This window comes from Hirundo rustica, chromosome 3, assembly GCF_015227805.2.
Source record: "Hirundo rustica isolate bHirRus1 chromosome 3, bHirRus1.pri.v3, whole genome shotgun sequence".
NCBI classification, from domain to species: Eukaryota; Metazoa; Chordata; class Aves; order Passeriformes; family Hirundinidae; genus Hirundo; species Hirundo rustica.
Window position 1 is genome coordinate 28,915,819 of NC_053452.1, and position 12,698 is coordinate 28,928,516.

General features: G+C 42.5%; 1 protein-coding gene across 5 annotated transcripts in view; it reads left to right on the plus strand.

Moving 5' to 3' along the window:
• TTC7A (tetratricopeptide repeat domain 7A) overlaps positions 1-12,698 on the plus strand; it is a 195,222-nt gene that overhangs the window by 155,192 nt on the left and 27,332 nt on the right. The gene's annotated exons all lie outside the window — the stretch shown is intronic.

Sequence of the window (12,698 nt, forward strand, 5' to 3'; positions counted from 1 at the left end):
TGTGGAAGACAGCAGCACAAACCCCACTCCTCTGGTGAAATCAGGACAGTTAATCATATTTCATCAGTAGTGTGTCTTGTTGACTGTAGCCCTTACCAGGTCTCTCAGGGATTTTAGAAGCTTGTCTTGACTAACTTAATTTTTACAGGAATTCTGTATCCATGTGACTGCTTAGTGTCTTTGCTAGCATATTTGTATCTCCTGGCATAAATTTGGTCCTGATGAAGTTTGCTGGCAACTCCAAAACTGAAGGGGTATCAGTGTACAAGAGATCAAATGTTAAGGGAAGTTACAATTAGAGAAAATAGTAGAATCGCCAAGCAAAGGGCAAGATACTTGGTAATAATAAATGTTCAGTACAAAAATAGCAAATTAATAGCTGGTGCATGTCAGGAGAACATTACAAGACTGCTGTACACATCAGGCTTATATGGGGCAATAATATTACTTTGCTGTTGTGATACAGCCTTTAAAAATTCACTCAGTAAAACCTAGCTAGATGGAATGATGTTCTTTGCTCTGTCATAATTTAAGAGAAGTTGCTGATACCAGAGAAGCTATCAAATTAGATGCCAACATGATACTAATAGCTCTCATTTTTGTCTTATTTTATGGACATAACCACATTCTATGTCTTCACATTTCAGATGCTTGTAGTTTTCTGAAATTATAATAACTTGGAATAAAAGTTTCCAAGGTGCACATCGCAGATGTTCTCGCCCAGCTTACTTCAGAAAATGTTATCCCAACATGGCTTTGCTGTTTCTGAAAAAGACGCTAAAGAAGAGACCTTAAAAGCTTCTACAATATCTTCTTTACTGTGCCTTAGTGTCTCCAGGTTTTGTCAGGGATGGGTAACGCATGCATGGGCTTTTTACCATCCCTGAGAAAATCTTTCCTAGGTTATCCAGGTCGTAACCATTAAAAAACACATATATGCTTAGTAGATAAATATTTCTGAAAGTTTTATGGAGTCTGTGATTTCTTATTCCCCCCTAACTTCAGTAATTTTCAAGAAGGGCAAGAGGAATGACCTTTGTTGACTACTGGCCTGTCAGTCTCACTTCAGTGACTGGTAAAATTGTAGATCTTATTCTGGGGGGTATTGGAAAACACCTGAAGTGCAGTTGTTGGTCACAGCCAGCTTGGGTTCATGAGGGCACCTGCCCTGGGTGTACCTACAGCGTGGGTGATGAGAGGCTGGAGAGCTGCTTCATGAAAAGGGACCTAGGGGTCCTGGTCAATGACAAGGTGAACGTGAGTCAGCAGTGCCCTGGCAGCCAGAAGGGACAGCTGTGTCCTGGGGGGCACCAGGCACAGTGTGACCAGCTGGGCAAGGGGGAGGATTGTCCTGCTCTGCGCTGCACTGGGGTGGCCTCAGCTCAAGTGCTGGCGGCAGTTTTGGGTGCCACAGTATAAGAAGGATATTGAACTATCAGGGAGTGTCCAAAGGAAAGCAACCAAGACAGTGAAGGATCCTGAAGGGAAGCCATATGACGAGCAGGGGAGCTCATTTGGTCTGTTCAGCCTGGAGGTGAGGAGACTGAGGTCAGACCTCATTGCAGTAACAGCTTCCTCACGAAGGGAAGAGGGGGGCAGGCACTGCCCTCTCTCTGGTGACCAGTGGAAGGACCTGAGGGAACGGTCTGAGGTTGTGACAGGGAGGGTTAGGTTGGATATTAGGTGAAGATTCTTCACCCAGAGGATGGCTGGGCACTGGAATGGGCATCCCAGAGAAGTGGTCACAGCACCAAGCCTGCCAGAGTTCAGGAGGTGTTTGGACAGTGCCCTCAGGTGCATGGTGTGACTCTTGGGGCTATCTTGTGTGACACCAAGAGATAATCTAGATGATCTTTGTGGGTCCCTTCCTGTTCAGAGTATTCTATGACAATATTTTAGTCAGGGGATGGATGTAAAATTTAGAAGAGCTGAAAAAGACAGTGAGATGAGAAATTAGGAGGCAGAGACTCAGCCTGTAAGCATGTAGGGAAGAGGAAAGAAACTGAAAATATGAGAGAGATACAGATAGGTAGAAAATAGGATAAGATAGATAACACCGGATAAGACTGGATAGATAAGAAGACGCATGGATGGAGGGGTGGGCATGCTGGAAAGGATGAATTAAAGGGATCAGTCTTAGGAGAATCACAAAGGTGCAGGAACCTGTAGAAATACTTCCTTTCCATGTCCTTAAGTCTCCTTAAGATTCTGAATCTTCCCATCCTGGTGCCAGCAAATACCAGTAAAAATCACTTGCTTAAGCATGTACCTCACCAGCTTTAATTTGGCTCTGCCAGCAGCCTGTGGTTCACACCTGTTAGCTAATATAGCAAAGGTCTGGTCTATCCCTGCTGATATGAATCATGGCAGTAGTTATATGGTGCCACATAATGGCATTCCTTTGTGTGCTTTTCCAAAAGCTAGGAAATTGCACATAACAAGTTAGAAGCATCTGATGAGCACTATAGAAAAGTCTGTAAAGGAATTAATCATTCTGCCTTTAGAACAGAGCTGGAATAATGCACAGTAAACAAGGCTTTTAGGGCTATACATCAAATAAAAAGGGCGAAAATAAAATATTGAATGGCTGTTAGCTAAGTGATTTTGTCCTGTGTACTGAATGAGACACTGTCCCCGTGGAGAACTTAAGACTGGGTTTATGCAATTGAGGACATAATGTGACAAGTGGTAAATTCTGAATCTCCTCGAGGCCATCAGAAGAAAACTGAATGTCTTTCTGAAATGTATGTATTAGCCAAGTACTAGCTGTACTTTTATTAAAAATACAAGTTCTTGAGCACAGTATGTTCAGTCCCCTACCAGAGAGAAATATATGTCTTGGATTATGCAAGAGGGCAAGCTAGATTATGAGCTAGTTCCAAGGAGTTTGAAATGCTGAGAGACACATACACATGGAATCAAATTCACATGTGTTTAAATTCTAGTCCCCCAGTTTGAGTACATTGTTTTCTCACTGTAGTACTGTTGTGGATATGTAGTAATTTAGAGAAAGAGGGTCTGGTTGTGAGAATTACTGTTTGACTTGGTACAATTGCCATCCAACTGACCTAGTCCACTTCAAGGGAAGACTCTGCTGTAGACAGTGCCGAGCCTCCCTGGTGTATCAGCACCAATTAGCAAAGTAGTCATGTCTCTTCCCCTGGGCTCTTGGAACTGGGTTGTTAAAGCTATATTTGGAAAATTCCAACCTGAGGAGTGTTGCTGGCTTTAAATGGAGGGCATGGATCTAGCAATGAATGAGTCCGTTGGGTGTCAGTAACTTCAACTTTACACGGGGTAGAGTCGCCACCATAACACACACGAGCTGTTTCTCTGTGCAGCTGAAAATGGCTGTGTTTTGCTGTGACTCTAGGGTGTTTACAATAGCTGTCAAATCAGCGTGCTTTCCATATAAAGCACGCTGCTGCATGGCAGAGCAGCACCCTACAGCACCACTGCGGTGCCAAGCGCATCCCAGGGGGTGGGTGCTGTGCTCTGCTTCATCCCAGGGGCCTTTGGCACTTGGGGTCTGATGCTGTGGTTGGGAAACCACAGGCACTTCGAAAATACCACACAGCTGTGCTGCTTCCTGTAACACTTGCAGTTTCTGAGTGATGTCACAGGATGCTTTAGCTTCTATCAGGAATCCACTATTGGCTTTTACAGAGTAAGTACTACTGGATAATAGCTCATCTAAGGAGGTATATTTGTTGAGGAATTTTGTTTTCATTTGAAAAAGACACACAGAATCATTTTTCGGGGCTATTTGAAGCATAATCATGGTGAGCTGAGTAGCTACTCCTGAGATGAGTAGCTGCTTGCTGCCAGAAATAGTTAGCTTGAGTTGGCCCCTAAAAACTGTACCTCCTGTGAGGCCATAGTTTCTTTAATAAATATGTCTTGCTAGGGTTCTTTGTCCACATTGCTCCTGATTCCGTCTCAAAAAGTTCTGTCATCCCTTCCTTTACTAGAACACCTCTGTTTCTTTCTTCTTCCCTTTCGCAGGCTCCTTCTAGGGCCTGCTTGCAAGGGTCATAGAGCAGTTCTCCCTCCTGGGGGCTGATGGGGTTTCTACTGAGCAGGTGTCTTTGCTGGTCTAGAAACAAGGGCTTAGTCCATATCTCCTCCTCTTACACTGTGACCTCTGACAGCGCATTTCTACAACCAAATAACTATGGCTTACTTCTTTCAGTGCGTACCAAATTTGGTTATATAACATCATGCAATACACAGCTTTAGGATGGTGATAACAAAACTGACATGTGCCCAACCAAGTCAGAAAATATAAGTTGGGGCAGATGACATCTCCATTAAAAGCAAGGCACAAATCCACCTACCTGTATGTAACTAGAGAAAGACACTGAAATTTGTTAGTTCCCAGCTACAGTGCCTTCAGTACCATTCTCACTTTTGATTCAGAGGAGGGGAAAATCAATGCCAGTATGTTGGATTTGAGTCCGAAAGCTCTGTATGTAATATTGCAAGTTAAACTGAAAATATACTGAGATATTCGGAAGACTCCTGCCCAGCATGCATCTCACATAGCAATTCTCAATACATTTTAGTTCAGGGAAGAAGAGAAAGAATCTTTTATTTAAAAGGGAAGGAAATGGGCACCCTCATCTCTATCACTATGCCAGATTTAATGAAAACAATAAAAAATACCATCAGAATAAAGCAAAAGCGTTGCTTGACTCATACTTGGATATTACTGAATGCAGTGAAAAACTGTAAAGTTTTCTTACTTCTCTTGAAGGTTGGGGCAGGGGCCATAAGGTTGGTATCAGAATGCCCTGTAGCTGTCTGCACTACCTCATCCCTATCCTTGATAGCAAAACAAAGTGAACAGTACATTGGGGTTTGTTCATAATGTGTTTTGGGGTGACCACATGCATGGGTGGAAAACATGGTCTTGTGAACACATATTTGATTTGCTCCATAATGAAATCAAAGAGAATACAGAGCTAACGCAGGTTGTGCTAATCATGAGAGTTGTTCTTTGGCTGTCATCTCCACCATGAAACATAGGATTGGCAGCCATCCAGGAACAGTTCATAGTCACAGAGTACTCTCCAGCTGAAGTTGGAAAAACAAGCTGGATTTAAGTCACTTAAGCTGGGCCAACAAATTGACTGTAGGCTGTTTGGTGACCATTGTTTTCTAAGTCAGTGTAGATTGTAGCCTTTCCACAGGAAAGTGTGGTGGTTATTGTTTGCGAGAAGTTCTTTGTGGTAAATGCAGTTGTGGACATATTATCCATGTACCAGAGTCACAGAATGGTTGAGGTTGGAAGGGGTCTTAGGAGATTTTGTAGTCCAACTCCCTCTTTAACAGGTTCAGCTGGAGCAGGGTACCAGGACCATGTTCAGCTGGGGTTTCACTATTTCCAAGGATGGAGCAACCTCTGTGCAATCCTTCCAGTGTTTGATCACCCTTAAAATAAACAAAGCTTTTAGTAAGGTTTAAATGGAATTTCTCATGTTTCAGTTTGTGCCCATCCAGTCACTGGATATCCCTGAGTAGTTCCAAGAGTTCCACTTGTTTATACCTTGCCATCAGGTATTTAAGTGTCCTGATAAGGTGTCCCCTCTCTTCTACAAGGCTGAGCAGTCCCAGCTCTCAGCTTGTCCTTGTATGACAGATGCTCCAGTCCCTTGATGGTCTTGATGCCCTGGACTCTCTCCAGTATGTCTCCTTGACTGGAGAGCCCAGAACTGGACACAGTACTCCAGGTGTGGCCTCACCACTGCTGGGTAGAGGGGCAGGATGAACTCACTCAACCTTTTGGCAGCACTTCCTAACGCAGCCCAGGATCCTGTGCGCTACCTTTGCTGTAAGGGCACATGTCTGGCCCATGGCCGGCTGCTTGTTCACCAAGTCCTTTTCTGCAAAGCTGTGTTTCATCCAGCCATCCCCCCACCAAAGTCAATCTGAAGCTATTACCAGGAATTTTTCTGCAAGTAAAGACTGAATATAACATTGGCATGATTGTATCAGGTCAGGTCAGCAATTCAACTACTCCTTCTCACCACCAGCAGCAAAGAAGTGCCTAGGAAAGATTGTGGCCAGGGCAGGCATACGTGGTACTTCTAAGGTTAGGACTTAGCTTGGGGACATCCCAAAGCAGAGGTAGATTCTACTTGCTTGGTAATTCCCAGTGGATTTCTCCTTCATGAACTTGTCTTGAGCCTGTGTTAGAGCTTTCATCATCCACAATACCCTTCAGCTCTCTTTTCTGCTGTACAAGGAACTGCCAAGTTCTCTTTATTCTTAATGCAGTTCTTCTTAGCCCCAATGATGCACCTTATTCTCACTTTGGAAGACATAACCTACTGCTGATTCTTACTCATTCCCTTCCCATTACTGATTTTGCAGGTATCTGTCACTGAACCAGTTCCGTTCCTTTCATTATTGCTGTTACCTCTCTCTGAACTTCTTACTGTTCTTTTTACGATGAGCAGGCTAGAGCAAATAATGCACTCACAGAAAAATAGCTTAGCTTCAAAGGCAGTGTTGCAGATTCAGTGTTAAAAAACCTTCTCCACCCCTTGGCTTTTTACTCACATAGTTAGATCTATATACATTTTCATAGAAATAATGGAAATAGTGTTCTATTTCAGCTGTTTTGTATTAACGTGATTTTCTTATGAAAGCTGTGTTTTTGTCTCCTCATGCCTGTAGGGGCTGGATTTTATTTTCTGAATGGTCAGCATCTCTGATGGTTATATACAATAGCAGTAGCAGTGTAACACCTGTCTCAGGTCCCTGCAGAGATGATGTTGGTGTCCAGTCTGTGTGTACAACAGAGCCAGCAAGTGTGCAGTTCTACTCTTTGCTAGATAGATATATATACACTCTTCATTTTGCTTGCCAGAGATACCCTTTTAGCTGGCAGAACACAAATCTTGCTCTGCTGGTAATGCTAGAAGCTGAAGGGCTTGATTGAGAACAGATTTTTTTATAGATTATGTTCCCTTTGCCCAAGATAAGTGCATTGCTCTTGATTAGATTTGAGCATTTAAAAACTCTATGATGCTTTATTTAAATCTGCTCTTAATTGTTCAGTGGGGTACAAGGGCTGAATGAAAACAGAAAGACTTTGCAAAGTCTTGGACTGTTTAATTCGGCCTTCATTGTGTATTTAGGATGCAATTTCATGTTCATTTTTGTAGAAGAGTCAACCTATTGTCTCCAGACTCGCATTTGGTAGCATCAGGGTAATTTGAAGACTACAGTTTCTACTGATTAGTACATGGAAATGAATTATTTCTGTTCATTTATTTCATTTTACCTCACAGTATGGTGCATGCATCCTTGTTTTCAAAAGCATCCATTCACGTAATAAAACATGGCGTGATTGCTTAATATTTTCAAGGATGACATGCGTTACTTCCTTGGGGATTTGTTTCATGCTGCCATGCAGTAATGGTATAAATCACAGGGCAGATTCTCTGCATGGATAAATTATCATGGCTCCATCATACCAAGGTCTGTATGTCTTGTAAGGTGGCTAGGATGCTAATTAAAACCATTTTTACCTTGAAAACTGAAATTAGAATGCTTTCTGTGTTTAAATGTGAGAACGAAAGAGCATAGTTTTCACATTAATGGAGTTATTTATCTTCTAAGGAGCTGGTTTGTGTCTGTAGTTTACCCAATTTGTTGTCTGTTTTGTAGATGAGCGTGCTGTGGTCTGTTTCCATTTTCTAGTGACATTTCTTGCTCGGTTTTTTATATTTGTGTACGGAGGATTGAACATCACCATTAAAATGCATCCCCCAGTCGTTAGGACAACTGTGCATTTGTCCTGTGTGTAATTAGGTGGATAATTGTATCTAGAGAGACACAATGAACGACCCATGTTTTTGTCTGTTCTGGAGAGATTTCTTCTTTGGCTGCATGAGATGCTGCTCCCCTCGCTCCTGTTCAGGCAAAGGTAGTAAGCAGAGTTAAGGACTGGGCAGTTTTGAGGAATTAGACAGTGGTACTGCTTTTGTGATACTGAGAAATAGTTTTTATTATTACAACTACTACTTACGGGGAATCTTTGAGAAACTGCTGTCATAAGAACTTGAATTTCAGTAGGTAATGCCTGCAAAATAAATTTTTAATTGTTCTTTGACATACAAAACCCCTGTAAGATTTACTATTAGTGCCTTCTAAGGGTCTGGGTTTTTTTTCCTTAATACACATATACTTTGCATTCATTACTTTAAATATTTTTGTGTGGCGTCAGACGTAAAATGTAAAACAGAATGTAAAACCTGCTTCAAGAAAGGGTTATTTTAAGGTTTGAAGGTATATATTGACTGTAGTTTTTTATTACATTCTGTCTGTGTGATCCTAGGTTGATGTGGCTTATGAGTTATCAAACAAATGCATAGAAACAGAAATAGACAAACAATAATACAATACTGCATGTTAAAGAGCTTCAGATACTCCCTATAGCATATCCTCCAAACCTGAGAAGCCAGAAGCTGTGCTGTCAGGGCTGTGAGAGGCGGGTGCTGCTGCAGAGGGGATCTCTTGGTATCTGAGACAGACACAGAGCGCCCAAAGCAAATGTATGAGAGCCAGCGAGCTCCAGGTTTCTCTTCCCAAACTAAGCACCGTTTCCTGGTATTTATCAAAGCACTTCAGGCTGGGGCTTCGCTACCGTTGTGCAACAGGGTGTGCCTTTCTCTTCCAGAGAGCAAAGAGCTGCAACTCAGTCATTTTCCATTGAAGGCAATTCAGCGGAGAGGCTGGAGAGGAGGTGGAGCCCTGGATCTCACCATCGCTGGCACAGCCAGCCCTGCTGCACTCTCAGCTCTGATTATGTGTCACACTTCACTCTAAACCTCTGTAACACAGGGATGAAGCTACTAATCTACTTCATCTGGGGTTTGTGGAGCTTAATTAATATCTGCACATACTTTCAGATGACAGACACACTGTAAGCGCAAAATCTTATTTATTCTAATTATACGTCTAGTTGCCTTTATTCTTGTGGGATTTTGGACCACAAATTATTTTGGACAAAGTACTGCAGCTGTTCAGCACAAATGATGTGCTTTACAGCTTTGAGTACCCTTACGTCCCTAAATGTAAAGTAGCGGTGAAAACATTATTGCAGTGGGAGTGGGATTTAGGAGGCAGATCTGCAAACTCTTTTCCTCTAGCAAGGATTTGTTTTCATTAGTGCCTTCTGCTGTGAGTGAGTGTAGTGCCTTGCCCTCAGCTGTATTGATGCATTGTTACAGTGGTGCTACGAAGGACCAGTAAGACAGGAGTAAATGTGACTCTGAGGACTTTATAGCACAGCCCTCTGCTCTTCCTGGGGATAAGATATGACAGCGCCTGCAAAAAATAGCTTTTTGCAGGGGGAGGGAGGGTGTTTCCTTTCTCTGGCAGTGAATATATCCTCCTGCTCTGCAAATTCAGTACCAGCAGAACATCCTTGTACCAGTACAGTTCTGCAGCTTTTCCCTGGTGAGAAAAGGGTTTGGATTTTTAAGGGAGAGATGACGGACCTAAAGGTGGAAGCAGCATTAGAATAACAGTCATTACAAGCAATTCCAAAAATGGAGCAACCTTGAACAAAGTGCTTTTTTTTTTTTTTTTTCCTTCCTTAAGTAATTGACAGTCAGCCGGAGATTGGAGCCACCCAAAGGAAGACCAGTGACGTCTTCCACGCTGAAGCTTTGAGAGCTACAGACAGTGGGACTCTCTTAGGTCTACCTAATATGGGAGTGCACAAGAAAACACTGCAAGGGTGAATTTGCTAAGTCCTAATATCCAGCAGGATATTTTTGGACTGCTCTGATAGTACAAAACATTTAAACATTTCAGCCCACCCCATAAGTTTTCCCTCGATGTGGGTAAGTCCCTATATGCCATGAACAATTTTTCTCACTTCTTCTTTTTCTGTTCAATGCACTGCATTTCTCCAGTACATTTGGAGAACAGGCAGATGGTGGTATATAGGTGCATAAGAGAGAAGGGGAGGGGAAGGAACTGGAAGGAATATTGGAAGGAACAGAAGAGACAGAAAAAAGTATAGACTGCTGCTTACTTTAAAAATAACAAAATAAAGCATTGGCTATTCAGAGACAGCTAAAATCACTTTTTTCTTCTTCTATCAGCTGTTCCATAGGATATTTCTTCCTTTTTCATCTCTCCCCACCTTGTAGATCTCTTCAGGACATGAACCCAACCTTGATTTGCCCCAGATGGCTTTTTCAATACTATCTATTTGCTACTTTATCAAAGAAAGGTAAAATTCACTAAGAACCTTAAGTGCACTTAGCTCAGAAGCTTGTTCCAGTGGTGTTGAGGGAGTATCTGAAAACAACAGAACAGACAATCCAGGACCAAGAAATTGGGAGGAAGTCCTCAGCCCTTTGGAAAACTCAATTCCTGAGGCAGGAACTTACTATACATTTCCTGTTTGCTCTTTGCGACATCTAAATTAGTGCATTTTTTACATGCTAAGAACACTCCTCTTGCTCCTTTCCTCTTGTCCTTCCTCATGCTTCTACAAAGCTCTAGTCTATGAATAAGCTGCTGTTTAATATTGCTAATGTGACTTTTGCCTATGTTTTTTGCCAAAGTAGTCAAGAGAATCCCTGCCTGGAAAAAGATGGGAGTGCAGGGGGGAAGCGGCAGGGAAATGAAAGGCCTGTGATCATCAGGGATGGGCCAGACAGAGCTTGGCTTGTCGAGATAGTAGAACAAAGGCTGGGAAGGGATACATCTGCTCTCTGCAGATACGTGTGGAAACCAAGAGGGAAAGCTGTAGGGAGAGGAAAGCTGCATCAGAGGAGGCAGCTTTGTCTGCTCTAGGTTACTGCTGCACGTTGAGGAGGGCTCCCAGCCATCGGTGCAGAGGTTCTGAAGCAGCCTTCTAGGTCATGAAGTGGGAAGAACAATCTTACCCCTCTGATACTGCAACTTGATCAGGTTCTGAAGTAGAGACTGGATCATCCCAAAAGCAGGACTTTACCAAACCCAAATTAGTGGTTGCCTCTTCAGGCTGCCCAGCCCAGACCACCAGTGGCTGAGTTAATATAATGTACTTACTTACCTGTGACCTGAAATGCAGAATATCCAGTCAGAAGTGTTTTGCAGGCCTACCTGTCCTGCCTTCCTGTTTTCATTTTCTGCTGAAGAACTTCTGTTCCCAGAAGCATTTTGTAATTATTTTGCTGTTTATTATTTTTTAAATTAGAGGTGGAGTTTGAATGTTAGCAGGGCTTCCCTGGGATTCAGCCCTGACTTCCGTTTTTTATATATATTTTTAATGAGTTGTCAAGTGTCTAGTGTGTTGTGAAGTGGAATGATGGATGTAGCTGGACTCAGGAGAGTTGCATGGAAATTCTCTCAAACAGCATTGTGGCAGCTTAGCTCTATTGACAATAACGTCAAGTCGGGTTTAATAGTGGTGTTCTTTACTGAATGAATCCACCCTGTAGGAAACAGTATGACCTTGCTGTGCGTGCTCAAGACAAAAAAAAAAATCGATGATAATCCCTTGGGAGGAAAAATACAACATTAATGGAACAGTTGAGTGAGTCTAATGAGAATTAGATGGCAAGAATGGTAATTTGGAAAGAGATACTCCTGTGGGCTGTCTGAAGGTATAATGTGGTAGTTTCCATGTATCACCAAATGCCATGTATTCTTAGATATGTGTCTGCCAGATGTAATTTAATGGATTTGCACCTCTCCTCTATGGCTTCCTGACAGAACAACAGGGGATTTTCAAGCTAATCAGCTTTCAGTGGGGAGATTTATGACCAGTTAGCCGATCCTTTCTTCCACCTGGAAGGGCATGGACTGGAGACAGTCATTGGGCTCATATACCAACTGGGAGCTTCTTAATCAGAAGCAGGCTGGAGCATCTCTGCCTTGTGGTTGCTCTCTGAAGTCTTGCAGTCCACTGACGTTTCCAAATATAACATTTGCCTGAGCCAGTGCTCATTACTAGTTTTTTTGGAATTGGATAGGTAATGCTTTACTTAATAGCCATTGGCTGTATAAGGAATAAACAAAACAGTGGACTTTTTTACTTCCTCTTTGCTTCTGAGGGTCTGAAGTTTTGATTCATATGGGGAAAATTCACATTGCCTAGTTCTCAGCCTTTGGCTGAGATAGATGAGTTGGTCACTCTTTCTACCTGTTGTCCAGAGACAGGGATTCTCCAGCACTGGGACAGAGCCCCTTTTGTTAGGCTGCTGCTCTGCATTGCCTTGTGGAAATCTCCCTCTGTTCTTCCCCTGAAGGTACAGAGAGACTGTGCAATTAAGGAGGGTGCCTATGTTTGTGTAGATCACTTACCTCTTCAAATTATGTCACATGAGGCAGTTGAGTATCTCCTAGTGCATGGCCTAAGGCAGGGAATTAGTTAAAATACTTGTTTCAGAGAAATTACTGCTTTGATGTTTTCATAATTAGCCCAGTTCTCCCTTTGCTTGTGTTCACCTGTTCAGCATTCATTTGAGTAAAAAGGGCAGACTCATAAAAACGTCAGTTTTCAGTTGCATTGCTTACCAGGCTGTACCTGCTTTCTGAGATTGTCTCCAGCATAAGAGACTGCAAATAAAAATCAACTGGAACACAAATGGCAGCATCTCAGTACTGCCAAGCTGTACAGTGGAGATTATTTGTTTATGCTTTTATTTGCCAACATTGACTAAACAAAGATAAGAATGTAAACG